At 37.3% G+C, this 13676-nt stretch overlaps 1 pseudogene; it reads left to right on the plus strand.

Annotated features, from left to right (window-relative positions):
* The first annotated feature begins 1205 nt into the window (after nt 1-1205).
* On the plus strand, nt 1206-1513 carry LOC118581344 (annotated as a pseudogene).
* Nucleotides 1514-13676: the final 12163 nt, after the last annotated feature.

The raw sequence follows: 13676 nt of genomic DNA on the forward strand, positions 1-13676 counted from the left end.
CAGGAATGCAGTAATGTTGGAAAATGCAACCATCAACTCTAACATGAATTATGATATAATTTATAGAAGTATTAATATGGACATTTGTCAAGCCCTAATAGCAGTTGCCAGAGTCTATATCTATAAGAATGAAACATTTCTGTGAAGGCCCAGAGAAGTGTAATCATTTCACATTTTCCCCTGGGTTCATATTACAGTTCAGTTCAACCAACATATGTTGAATGGCTGCTTTGACTGAAGCTTTATGGTAGATTGAGAACACAAACATCAGGGAAATGCTTCCTTCTCTTTGAACTTCTCTCCATATACTTCTTATCTATCTAAATTTTACCTGTCCTCTCAAAGTTGAAATCTTATGAAAATATATCATCTCTCATCTCTCTCTCTCTCTCTCTCTCTCTCTCTCTCTCTCTCTCTCTCTCTCCCTATCTATCCATCATCTATCTATATTTATTATCTATCTATATCTGTATTTCAAAATACATAATGTTAAATTCATAAACCATTTGCCAAAATACCTGGGTATACAATATTTCACAGTAAGTCTCTATCCATTTCACCATGCTTCTCAGCTTGTTAATTATTATCAGTTGCAAGTGTATACATGTAAAGGTCATCCCCAGGGTAAAAAAGATAGTTCAGTTTTGTAGAAATAGAGTAAGGATCCTTGTGAAGTGATGAGGCCAACTTTACCAACAACCAGACAAGGAGCTGTTAGAGGGTAGTGCATTGATACGTCAATATCGTAGGGATGAAGTGAACATGAACAACCTGAAATGTCCTACATGATTCTAGATGTAAAAGCTACAGCGGTAAAACACGCTGACAGAGTTCCTATACACTGTAGCCATCAAAGCAAACACTAGTCAAGAATGACAATCTTGGTTGGCAACAAAAGCCCACTGAAGAAAAGTCTAGTATTATAGAAATTGACCAGTTGAGACTAACATTAAAAATTGAAACTCTCTCTTGAGAAATAACTAGAGATGGGACTCTCAAGAAGCCAGGCAAAGTACACAAAAGACATATTCTATAAATGCAAAAACTCGAAGAGTGAAATGAGCCAGAATGGCCAAGGATGAGGTAGGAGGTAAGAAGGCAAGTTACATGGGATTTTCTTGGCCAGGGTAAGGACTATTTGAACTATATTGGAAAATGATTAAAAGTTTTAAGTTTAAGGCCTCTTGCAGCCTGAGTGCAGAGTCATGGCTGGACTAGCTTTCAGAAAGTTCCCTCCGCTCTTTGACAGAGTATTGATTGAAACGAGTGCTGCTGAAACTGTAGCCAAAATTGACATGGCGCTTCCAGAAAAGGGGCAAGAGAAGGCGTTGCAAGTGTCAGTAGAGGCTCTGGGATCAGGCACAAAAGGAAAGGGTGGAGATATTTAACTGGTCAATGTGAAGGTTGGAGGCAAAGTTCTTCTCCCAGAATATGGAGGCACCAAAATAGTTCTAGACAACAAGGACTATTCTTATTTAGAGATGGTGACATTCTTGGAAAGTAAGTGGACTGAAATCACTGTTGAAATGGTGTCACGTGAAGCTGCCCATTCTGCTGACATTCATGTAAATAATTTCCACGCCTCCCTTTTATAGTAAACTGATGATGCCTAAAGTAATGACATCCATTGTCTCTGAAATTTAGTTTCACTGTACTGTTATAAACATTTCCAATAAAGTGATATAAATGAAAAAAGTTTTAATTTCAAAATTAATACTGTCATAGTTAGATATTTGAAATATCACTTTGGATGCATGGCATTTTATTTATTGAGAGAAAATAACATACTGGGGAGGGTGAAAAATAGAGATAGACTTGTGTATATTAGCTTTTGAGTGACAAACAAGTACCCTAAGTGCCCATGGTTGACAAAAATCTTTTCCTACTCATGTTATCTGTCAGTTGTTAAAGTTCAACTACTGTAGATCTGATTTGTGTGTATTTAACCAATTGTTACATTGAAAGGATCGCTCCCGTCTGAGACCTACTATCCCCATCCACAGAGCAAAGAGCCTACTGTTGATCTCTCAGTTAATGTTTCTGTTAATAGATGATGTAGCTTCAATTACCTTCATTGGTCAAAGAGAGTCACATGACCAAATGTAACTGAAGAGTGGGTCAACAGTGGGTGCCACAGGTTAAGCAGCAGCACATTGAGCATTTGGAATTCTGTTTACAGAAGTGAGGTGAAGGTCTGGAAGCAGCTAGATGGTCTATAGAGTTAAGGAGGGAAGAAAAGTAGCTGACTAGCAAATTTCCAGGAGAGTACATATTTCAGGCAGAGTTCTCATGTTATGGGAGAATGAACTACAGAACATATAAATTTGCTTTTCTGCCAATAAATTTGTGATCATGAGCAATTCCCTTAATTCACTTGGCCTTCATTTCCATTACCTGTAAGATACTGTTTGTACTAGAATTGGGAATGATGGCCTTGTCTTCACTGGGCCCCATTTCTTTAATGGTGTTACTACAAAAACTGTATGTAATGGTATCTGGACATCTGGAGAATTATTTCTCAGTTACTTAAGATCACTGAAGCCTAAAGAAGATAGCATACAACATAGAAAATAATTATTTCTACCACAGTGAATTCAAAATCCTTCATCCACACCTGACAAAGTACAGAATATCTCTAAGTTTAAGAATTCTCATATTTTTCCTTCTAGTTTTGCTGAAAGCATAGTACTGTAGCAAAGAGTTTGTAAACATGTCTCTAAATTAAATACCTAATATCAACTTCTCTTCTCTATATTCTGTGAACAGACATGTCTGTATGACCACTTCTGTAATGCATAATTTAAATATGACTTAGTTTTTACAAATGAGTGATATCTCTTCTGTATGCATACAAAAATATTATAATGATCCTTGTGAAATGGCATATAAAGGTACATTTATCTTCAGGGGTTTTTATAATTTTTCACAATATGAATGTGCTGTAATACATTTGACAATTTACTCATGGAAGAGTAAAATTTTAATTATTTTATTATAAAATTATTTAATAATTTAAAAATTATTAAAAGTTTCTTCAGAAAATTTTCATTATAAATAATAATTTCATTATTAATATGCACATAATTCTTTATACATAAACTTTATATTTATGATATTTGTCCTTATATGTTAATAAAATATGTTCTTATTATAGTCTTAGTTCCATTATGCTGGTATAAATACACTTGCATGTAGCTCTTACATGAACATCTTTATACCATATGACAGATGCTCATAAGCAGAACTGCTGTGCCAAGAACATGTGTGCACTGATAGTTTTATTGGAACAGCAGATAAAGTATGCTTCTTAGAGCTTCCTCCATGACTATGGAACTGATACTCTAATTAGCAGAAATGTAAATTAATAGTCAAATTCTCTTCACTGAATTCCTCTTTGGTATTTGTTATTGACCAATGAGAGCTGAATAAGTCAAAGCAATACTCATTTCTAGGGGGCATTCCATGTCTAAAAGCTGATGGATGTAGGAGTCTGAAGGTGTAGTACTTAATCTAAACCATCCCAGTTGTACAAGCCTCTCCCAGTTCCCAGTACTCCCATGGGATCCACAGATCCAGTGTTACTCCTATAGCAATGTTCAACTTCTCCTTCTGCCCAATATTTTAATAGAGGTACTGAATTTGAAGTGCTTGAAAAATGCAACAAAAGCAATGCTTCCAGAACCATGTAAAATATACACGGTAACATAAGCGAAAGGATAATTGAACAGTAACTAAAATGCTAAAAGCTAGACTCTACAGACTTTTCTTCATGTGAGTAAGAAGAGTTCAGGAAGAATATACTTTCTGCTCATAGGCTTCCTTGTAATGTGCTGACAATAAATCACTATTTAATTTTGGCCATGTCAGAAATAAAAGTGGGGAGAAAGAAAATGTTTACTGGGCTTTAAGCTATTCCACAAGCAGCACAGAAATACAATGGATCAATTTCATTACCTGAAAGTAACTGATTGGCATTTTGAATGTCAGTTTGAAATATGTCTGTGACAAATCTTATCCAATTAAGGAGCGCCCCATTCAAAAACAGAAAATTTTCTGCTGTTCTGTACTGAGGGGCATCATGTGCTTATGATAATAAAGTCAATGACAGCAACTGACATTTGAGTTTTTCTTTATTGTCTACAATGTGCCCTGCTAATTAGCTCAACTTCACCCTGGGGAGAGCTGTCTATTGGAGGTAAGGGAAGTTATTTTTTCTCATTGCCAGATTGCCTCTAATTCCTTCCTGAGAAGAAAGTGTCAGTCATGCTTAATTGCATTAAATATGTGTGATAGTTTAAAACAGCACACCATCCTCTTAAAGCTCAGTCAAATCGTTCGAATTGTTGCTTCTGTCTTGAACCCTAGGTTGAGCTTTAAGTCATATCTGGGAAATTTCAGCCTAGGGAATTAAATGGTCAATGTCATCTAACTTCATTTTATGAACATATATTATAATAATTACCAAGAGAAATTAGATGCCAAGATGTTCAAGGAGCTCTCCTAGGAGCAGGCCAGAGAGAGAAGCTTGGCAGGGCTCTTAGTAGGACCATGATGGAAAAGAGAAAATATTTATTAAAATACTTTGAAATCTTCCTTTCCGATTTATATTCCCTTGATCTCCTTCAGTTGTTCTGCTGCTCTTGCTAAGACTTCAAGTCCTATATTGAATAGATATGAAGAGAGTGGACAGCCTTGTCTTGTTCCTGATTTTAGTGGAATTGCTTTAAATTTCTTTCCACTTAAGTCGTTGTTGGCTATAGGCTTGCTGTAAATCGCCTTTACTGTGTTGAGGAATGTCCCTTGTATTGTAATCACTCTAGACTATTATCATGAATGGGTGTTAGATTTTGTTGGAAGCTTTTTCTACATCTTATGAAGTCAACATGTGTGGTTTTTTAGCCTTTCAGTTTGTTTATATGGTGTATTATATTTATCAATTTACATGTGTTGAACCGTACCTGCATCTCTAGGATGAAGCCTACTTGATAATGGTGGATGATCTTTGTGATGTGTTCTTAGATTTGGTTTGCAAGTGTTTTATTGAGAATTTTTACATCTGTGTTTCATAAAGGAAACTGGTCTGTCATTCTCTTTCTCTGTTGGATCCTTATGTAGTTTGGGCATCAGAATATCTGTGCTTTTTTAAAATGAATTTGGCAATATTTCTCTGTTTCTATTTTGTGGAGTAAATTGAGGGGTATTGACATTACCTCCTCTTTGAAAATCTGGTAGAACTTTGCACTAAAACTATCTTGCCCTGTGCATTTTTGCCTGGGAGACTTTTAATGATTGTTTCTATATCACTAGGGGTTATAGGTCTATTTAAATTGCTTGTCTGAACTCAACTTAACTCTTGTAAGTGGTCTGTGTCTTGAAAATTACCCATTTCTTTAATTTTACCAATTTCATGGAATATAGGTTTTCAAAGTATGTTCTTAAGATTCTCTGGATTTCTCTTGGGTTCTTTTTCTTCAGTTTGTTGGTCTTATCCAAGTTGAATATGTTAGCATTTGTTTTATCTTATTATATTTTATTTTATTATTTTCCCTTAAAAGCCCATTTATTTTCTAATGAGAGATGGAAGAGAGGTGGATCTGTAAGGGAGGGGAGGTGGGGAGAAACTAGGAGGAGTACAGGGAGGAGAGAATGTAATCATGATATATTATTCAAGAAAAACCCCTATTTTCAATAATAAGAAAAAAGAAATCTTTATTAATTTGTTTGACTTGGTTGGAGTCACTAAAAGTTCATGCCACAGGCTTGTCTTTGAAAACAGAATTGTCAAGGAAAATAACTGAAGTTAGATTTCACAGAGCAAATTTCTCTACAGAAAGAAATAGTTTTGTAAATTTGCATACATTAATGCTTTCATTTATGCATGTGTTTATGCGTTCAATCTTAGTTCAAAGTGTTTATATAATGTGTTCAATGTTCAAGAATTAAAAAAAATATAAAGTATGGTGAAGCTGTTAAAACCCTTAAGACACTGATCTTTCAATTATTATTAGATATCTATTGTTAGTATAATTGAATAAACTACTAGAACATTCTTTTTAATTATTTAATTTTTAGAAATTTTTGTGATTATAATTACATTTCCCCATTCTCTTCCCTCTCCTCAAACCCTCACACAGACCCCTCCACACTCTCCTTCATTTCATGGCTTTTTTTATTCACTAATTAATATTGTATACATATATGTGTATACATATTCCTAAATATAATGTGTTGAGTCCATGTATGTATCTTTTCAGGGATGACTGTTTGACACTAGGAAACAGTGCTCTTCCTTAGGAAAAGATCTCCTCTCCCACTCACAGCTCTCATCAGTTATCCACAGTTCTTTGTGTAGGGTTCAGGCGTCATGGGCTTTTCTCTGTCTAGTGTGACTTGATCATTGGTGTCATCCTTATTAAACTCATGTTTGTGCACTCATGTTGGTGAGACTATAGCTGTTGCTTCTGATGTTACTAGGACACACAATCTCTCAACAAAATCCCTGACTCTTTCTACCTCTTACCATCTCTCTACCCCTCTCTTCCACAGGTTCCTGAGCCTTAGGTGTGGGAGAGCTTTGTAGAAGTTTCCATTGGGCTCCACTCTGCATTTTGATTGGATGTGGTTTTCTATAGAGGCCTCTGTTACAAAGAGAAATTTCTTTGAAGAGGGGTGTAGGTAAATGCACTGATCTCTAGGTATAAGGAAAAATGATTATAGATTGTTATTAGGAATTATGTTGTTTAGTAAATTAGTGGTTGCAGACTCTCTTCCAGTAACCATGACTTCTCTAACACTGAGTAGTTAGTTTCCAGTACCAATCACGGTCTCCCTCTTCTTGAGCAGGTCTGAAGTCCAATTAGGGAGCATTGGTATCCACCAAAGTATTTTTGCCACTACTGCATCCTCAGAGTTATTGTGCCATGGTGGCACTTTCTAAAGTTTTGTTCAGTTTGCTTACTTTTGAATTAAATTTATTTTCACCAAGCAAAATTTTGATTTTCATGAAGTCATTTCTTTTTTCTAACATTCAAATTAATTCCAAGAGATGTTAAGATTTGTTAAGATTATTTGAATTATGGATAATGAAAATGTGATGTATATATATGTAGACATACACACAATGGAACACTATTCAGTTATAAATCAATTGTAAAGGAAAAAAAAATCCTCAGGTAGCAGTGGCACATGCCTTTAATTCCAGCACTTGGGAGGCAGAGCCAGGTGAATCCGTGAGGTTGAGGTGAGCCTGGTCTACACAGAGAAACCCTGTCTCAAAACCCCACGCCCCAAAAAATAAAAGAAAGAAAGAAAAAGAAATATATAATCACGAAATTTTCAGGCACATGGATAGAACTCCAACTATCATATTGTGTGAAGTAACCCGTACTCAGAAAGACAAATGTCACATGATCTCTAATTTGTGGTACCTTGCTCCAAATCTTCTGATATGAATATGTAACCCAAAGTAGCCATAAAAGCTTGGAAAGTAAAAATGGACCTGTGGGTGAGGGTGAAGGGGGATATGACAGAAGGGGGGGGAGGACAGAAAACAATACTAAAGATAGTTGTTGAAGTTTTAAGAAATCGTAGTATTTTGTATTTACCAGAATATTAAAAAAATACTTCTCAGCCATTTGCACTTCACCTTTTGAGAACTTTCTGTTTGTTTCTATGTCTTATTTTTAAATAGTTTTATTTATTTTATTGATACTTAGTTTTTTGAGTATTCTAGACACTAATGTTCTGTCAGATGGATTGCTAGTAAACATTTTCCCCCATTTTAAGATTAACTCTTCACTTGAGTGATGGTTTACTCTGCTCTATAGAATCTCTATAATTTGCCAGGTGGTGATGGCACATGCCTTTAATCCTAGCACTTGGGAGGCAGAGGCAGGCGGATATCTGTGAGTTCGAGGCCAGCCTGGTCTCCAAAGTGAGTTCCAGGAAAGGCGCAAAGCTACACAGGGAAACCCTGTCTCGACGCCCCCCCCCCAAAAAAAAAACAACAAACAAACAAACAAAACCCTCTATAGTTCTATGAGGTTCCATTAATCTACTACTGATGCTAATGTCTGCACTACTGGAGGCTTATTTAGAAAGTTGTTTTATGTAAAAATGAATTCAAGGGTAGTTACTAATTTATCCTCTCTCTGATTCATAATATAAGGTCTTATACTGAGTTCCTTGCTCTATGTAGAGTTGAGTTTTGTAGAGACTGAGAAATAAGGATATAATTTCACTCATGTACATTTGAACATCAATATTTGTTAAAGATACTGTCTTTACACAAATGTGTATTGTTGACATTTTATCAAAAATCAGATGGCTATAAGACTGTGTGTATATATATATCCTCTATACTAGCCAATGTGTCTGTATGTCAGCCAGGTGTATTGCTGTTTTTATTCTTAATAGTTCTATGGTATAAAACCTGAATTTTGGGGCTGGTAATAACTTTAGTATTTTTATTGTTGATATCAGTATTGTTTTGGCTAACCTGGGCCTTTGGGGTTTCCAAATGAAACTTAAGATTAGTTTTTCAATTTCTGTGAAGAAATGTGATGGAATTTTGATGGGGATTGTGTTGAATTTGAAGATTGTATTTGGTAAGATGACCATTTTCACACTGTTAATCCCTTTAGTCCATGATCATGGAAGCTCTTTCCATCTTCTAGTTTTGTTTTTTTTTTTTTCCAATTACTTTTTTCATTGTCTTTGTGTTTCATTTTTTAAGTTGTGCACTTCCTTGGTTAGATTTATTTCATGTTGCTGGGGTTGTTTTGCTTGCTTGTTTTGGGGCTGCTGTAAATGGTGCACTCTAGTGAAAGGCTATATATCTGAGAGTATATGGGCAACACAAACTGTATTTGATAAATTTTAAAAATGGAAAAGAAACTGGAGATTATAGTGGATAGCTGTTCCAGCTTTGACCTGGAAGTACTACCCCCACTGAGACTTCTGGTAACTATCACACCTATGAGGTGGGGCCCAGACAGGAGCCCTTAAGTCCTGAGATCCAGATGTGCTGGCTCTCTTGGCTCCTGGATTTTGGATTCTGGAAGTAGACCAAGCAGAGTTCTCTAGAGAACACCATTGGACTGCTCTGTAGTGGGTAGCTGTTCCAGTTTTGACCTGGAAATACCAACCCCTTTGAGGCTTTCATAACTGTCACACCTACCAGGCGTGAAGACTCAAGATCCGGATGGGGGAGCCAGGGACTGCACTACACCTTTCCCAGAGCCTGTAAGCTATCCCTTCACTTGTAAATAACCCCACAAATAAACCTCCCTTTTAACTACATAGAGTTGCCTTAATACTTCCACCAATAGGAGATATGGGTCAGCATTTTAGAGAACTTACTGCTCTTAAAGACAACCTGAGTCTGATCCCAGGATACACACATGGCATCTTGTAATTGTCTCTAACTCTACTTCCAGAAAACTGGTGATTTTGTCTGGCATTCTGGGCCACCAGGCACACAAATAATACACAGAATCATGTATGGAGCTGGGCAGAGGTGGTGCCTTGTCTCGAAAAACCAAAAAAAAAAAAAAAAAGAAAATGTATGTAGACAAAACACCCATACCCATAAAATTTTAAATATTAATTAAAACACAAATAAACGAGAACAAAAAGCTGGTTGTGTGGAGAGAGGGAGGTGGATCTAGGATGATCTAGGGGAGGGGTGAAAATAATCAAAGTATATTTCATGAAGTTCTCTAAGAACTAATTTTAAAATGAGGGAAAAAAGATTTTAACAAGTTTAGCAATCTTTTGTTCTAATGAACTTGCTGATACATGGGTTCTTCTGCTGTTAGGAAGCATTGAATGATGGGCTGTTCTTTGCTAATTGTTTTAACTTATTTGGAGGATGGCGTGCATGTGCTATAGTGCATATGTGGAAGCCAGGAGACAATTTTGCATGAGTTGATTTCCACCATGTGGATCCCTGGGATCCAACTCAGGTCCTTAAGTTTGTCAGGAAGCACTGCGATCCACCAAGTCATCTCTGTAGTTCCTGTTAGAGGTTTTAGCACTGAAGAAGGGGAACAAAAAATCATTTTGGCTTATGCACCCCACCTCCAAACCTTCCTCCACAATTTTTGTAATACTTTATAAACCCTTCTTGGAAGAGTTGATGGATTTTTTGTTTTTTTTGAAGAAAAAAATTTAGTTGAGTCCAAGCTACAGCAGATTTGGATTTGGATGCAGCTAAAGCTTTCAAAAGTGAATTTCAAAGTGTTACTAATACTTTTTTTCTTGTTCATTGCAAAACATTAAATATAATGTTTAGATGAGTGGATTGGCCATGTGGTACTTCAGTGATGAAAGCTTCATTTTAAAATACATAATTTAACTACCTGGATTATTTCTTCCAGGTGATGAAATTCCAAGAACTTTTAGCAAGTTGAAGCTCTATTTGCCTGAAAATGAAAACAATGCTTTGGAGAGGTTTGAGAATAATTATGTGCACAGTGGGATAAGATAACACTTGTAAAAGTATCGGTGTTTCAATTACTAATAGGTTTTCTGTAGTTAGAGTTTTCCTACCTGGCCCAGAGTCAGGACAAATCTCTCTCACCCACCAGTCCCACAGTCTCTCAGACCCAACCAAGAAATCACACAGAGACTTATATTGCTTACAAACTGTATGGCCATGGCAGGCTTCTTGTTATCTACTTCTTCTATCTTAAATTAACCCATTTCTGTTAGTCTATACTTTGCCACATGGCTTGTGGCTAACCAGTGTCTTTACATGTTGCTTCTCATGGCGGCAGCTGGCGGTGTCTCTCTCCAGCCTTCTACTTCCCAGAATTCTCTTCTCTGCTGTCTCGGCTATACTTCCTGCCTGGCCACTGGCCAATCAGAACTTTATTTATATAGAATAATATCCACAACAGTTTTCTGCCTAATTTGTGGTCTATATTTGATGAATGCATGGTGTGATGCTGTCTCTGAAATGGCATGGAAATATAGTACAGAAGTTGAGAAAATGTAATGGAGCATGTACATATCAATGTACACTGAATAATGTAATAATTTCCTGAAAAGCACAGTATGTAGAAATGAATGCATATTATCTGATGGAGGCTATGTTCTGAAAGAAAAGAACCAGCTATCTATTGCTGTGAAAGATTTCAAAGTATAAATAGGATTGTGACAATCTAGGTATTATGGAATACCACCAATTCTTCCCGTGTCAGATTTTTTTTTATAATTGCTTTTCTCAGATTTCTTCCATTTTAAAGATCCAGCATTCATGTTAAACAATTTTTTATACTACGCATTCATTATCACATTATTTTTAATACTGGAGATATTGTGTAAAGACTACTGGAACAGTCTAATTTCTCTTATTCATATTTTTGTAATTTGATTCCTAAGTATATCACCACAACGTTAGCACTGTGGGTAAGTTCTGGGCCCACTTTTACCTTGTCTGAATTTCCTCAGCAGGTGAAGAGGTATCCTTTATCCACATGACATTTGTAGAAGATAAAAGCTCTCAAGAGCTTCGCTGTTAGAGAAAATGCCCACACAGTGTGACTTGCCAAGTTTTTGATGGATTTTGTAAAAACATGGCTGTATCTGATAGTATTGCAGGTGATCCTAGTCTAGACCGGGTACACACAGTTACTAGCTATAGTGACAAGTACATGCACTACTTACTTTTTTATCTTCTTACAGATGAACTTTCTTTTTACAGCTTTTACATACATGAAAGTGTTGTTAGTTCATCTTAGTATTTTTGTTTGCATGAGGATGTAGCTAATACTTGTTTAATTGGGCAATGTAGCCTGTAAAGCAATCTGTTGTGATATTTTTATGCTTCAAAAGAACATTTGCCTTCAAAGGTGATAATAGGGGAGAGAGGTTTAAGTACAGAGATAAGTGAGAAAATAGGGCAGAGAAGGGGTTGCAGAGAGTTAACTAGTGCTAAGATTACAGCTTATTAATTTGGTTTCTTGGTTAGTTTATATAGGAGAACCCAAAACACTATGAGCATTTGTAGTGTGTAGACATCCCAGCCCTGGCCTGGAAGTTCCAACCCCCATTGAGGCTTAGGTAATGGTCATGCCCACAAGGCTTGGCTGAGGGAGGAAGCTGAAGACTCAGGAGTGAGAGGAGAGGCCTTTCTTAGTTCTGGGACCCTGGATGCTGGAGGTAGACCAAGCAGAGTTCTCCAGAGAACACCGCCGGACCTCGCCATACCTTTGCCAGACCCTACAACCTATCCCTTCATTTGTAAGTTACCCCACAAAATAAAACTCCCTTTTAACTACATGGAGTGGCCTTAATAATTTCACCAATATCTGGCACCATATGTGGGGCAAATTCCAAAGGCCTGGGCAGCTCCCTCCCTCAGCTTCCTCCCTGGTCAATGAGGTTGAAGACTAGCAGTTATAGGTACAACTTAGTATATATGCATATATAATATCTTAGATAGAATATATTAAGTATTAGACTCAGGTTCTTTAGAATAGGACACCTTTTGGAATGATCTTTGTAACATGCCACCTACCCACGCTCTAGACTTCCCTGGATTTTAGTATGTGTTTTTTGCTTGATATTGTTTGCATTTATTGTAATTCCAACTTATCTAGGTCATTATTCCTCATTACTCCTGGGCACTATTTGATAACCATTTATTTGTATAGATTCTTGTATTAGGTTAAAACCTTCTTATTTAGACAAAAGGGGGAGATATAGTGGGTAGCCATCCCAGCCTTGGCCTGGAAGTTCCAACCCCCATTGAGGCAACAGTAATGGTCACGCCCACAAGGTGGGGCTGAGGGAGGACACTGAAGACCCAGGATCGAGAGGAGAGGCCTCTCTTGGTTCTGGGACCCTGGACACTGGAGGTAGACCAAGCAGTGTTCTCCAGAGAACACCACCAGACTGCGCCATACCTTTGCCAGACCCTACAACCTATCCCTTCATTTGTAAGTTACCTGCTGTGAATATCTCTCTGTACAAATAAAATGCTGTTTGGCCAGTGGCTAGGCAGGAAGTATAGGCGGGACAAGAGAGAAGAGGATTCTGGGAAGTAGAAGGCTGGAGAGAGACACCACCAGCCGCTGCCGCCATGAGAAGCAACATGTAAAGACACTGGTAAGCCACAAGCCATGTGGCAAAGTATAGACTAACAGAAATGGGTTAATTTAAGATAGAAAAGGTAGATAACAAGCAGCCTGCCACGGCCATACAGTTTGTAAGCAATATAAGTTTTTGTGTGCTTTCTTGGTTGGGTCTGAGCGACTGTGGGACTGGCGGGTAAGAGAGATTTGTCCTGACTGGGCCAGGCAGGAAAACTCTAGCTACAGTTACCCTACAAAATAAAACTCCCCTTTAACTATGTGGAGTGGCCTTAATAATTTCACCAATAAGCATTAACATCCCTAATCATATGGACCTAGGCTATATAAGAAGTTGTGGAGGAAAGGGTTTGTTGAGCTTACACTGCCACATTACTGTTCATGATTGAATGAGGCTAGGATAGGAACTCAAACAGGGCAGAAACCTGGAGGCAGGAATTGATGCAGAGGCCATGGAGGGATGCTGTTTACCCGCTTGTTCCACATGGCTTAACCAGCCTGCATATTTATAGAACCCAGGACCACCAGCCTACAATTTGCTGGGCCCTCCCCCATCAATCACCTTTTAACAAAATGCTC

This window comes from Onychomys torridus, chromosome 4 (genome assembly GCF_903995425.1).
Source record: "Onychomys torridus chromosome 4, mOncTor1.1, whole genome shotgun sequence".
Classification (NCBI taxonomy): domain Eukaryota; kingdom Metazoa; phylum Chordata; class Mammalia; order Rodentia; family Cricetidae; genus Onychomys; species Onychomys torridus.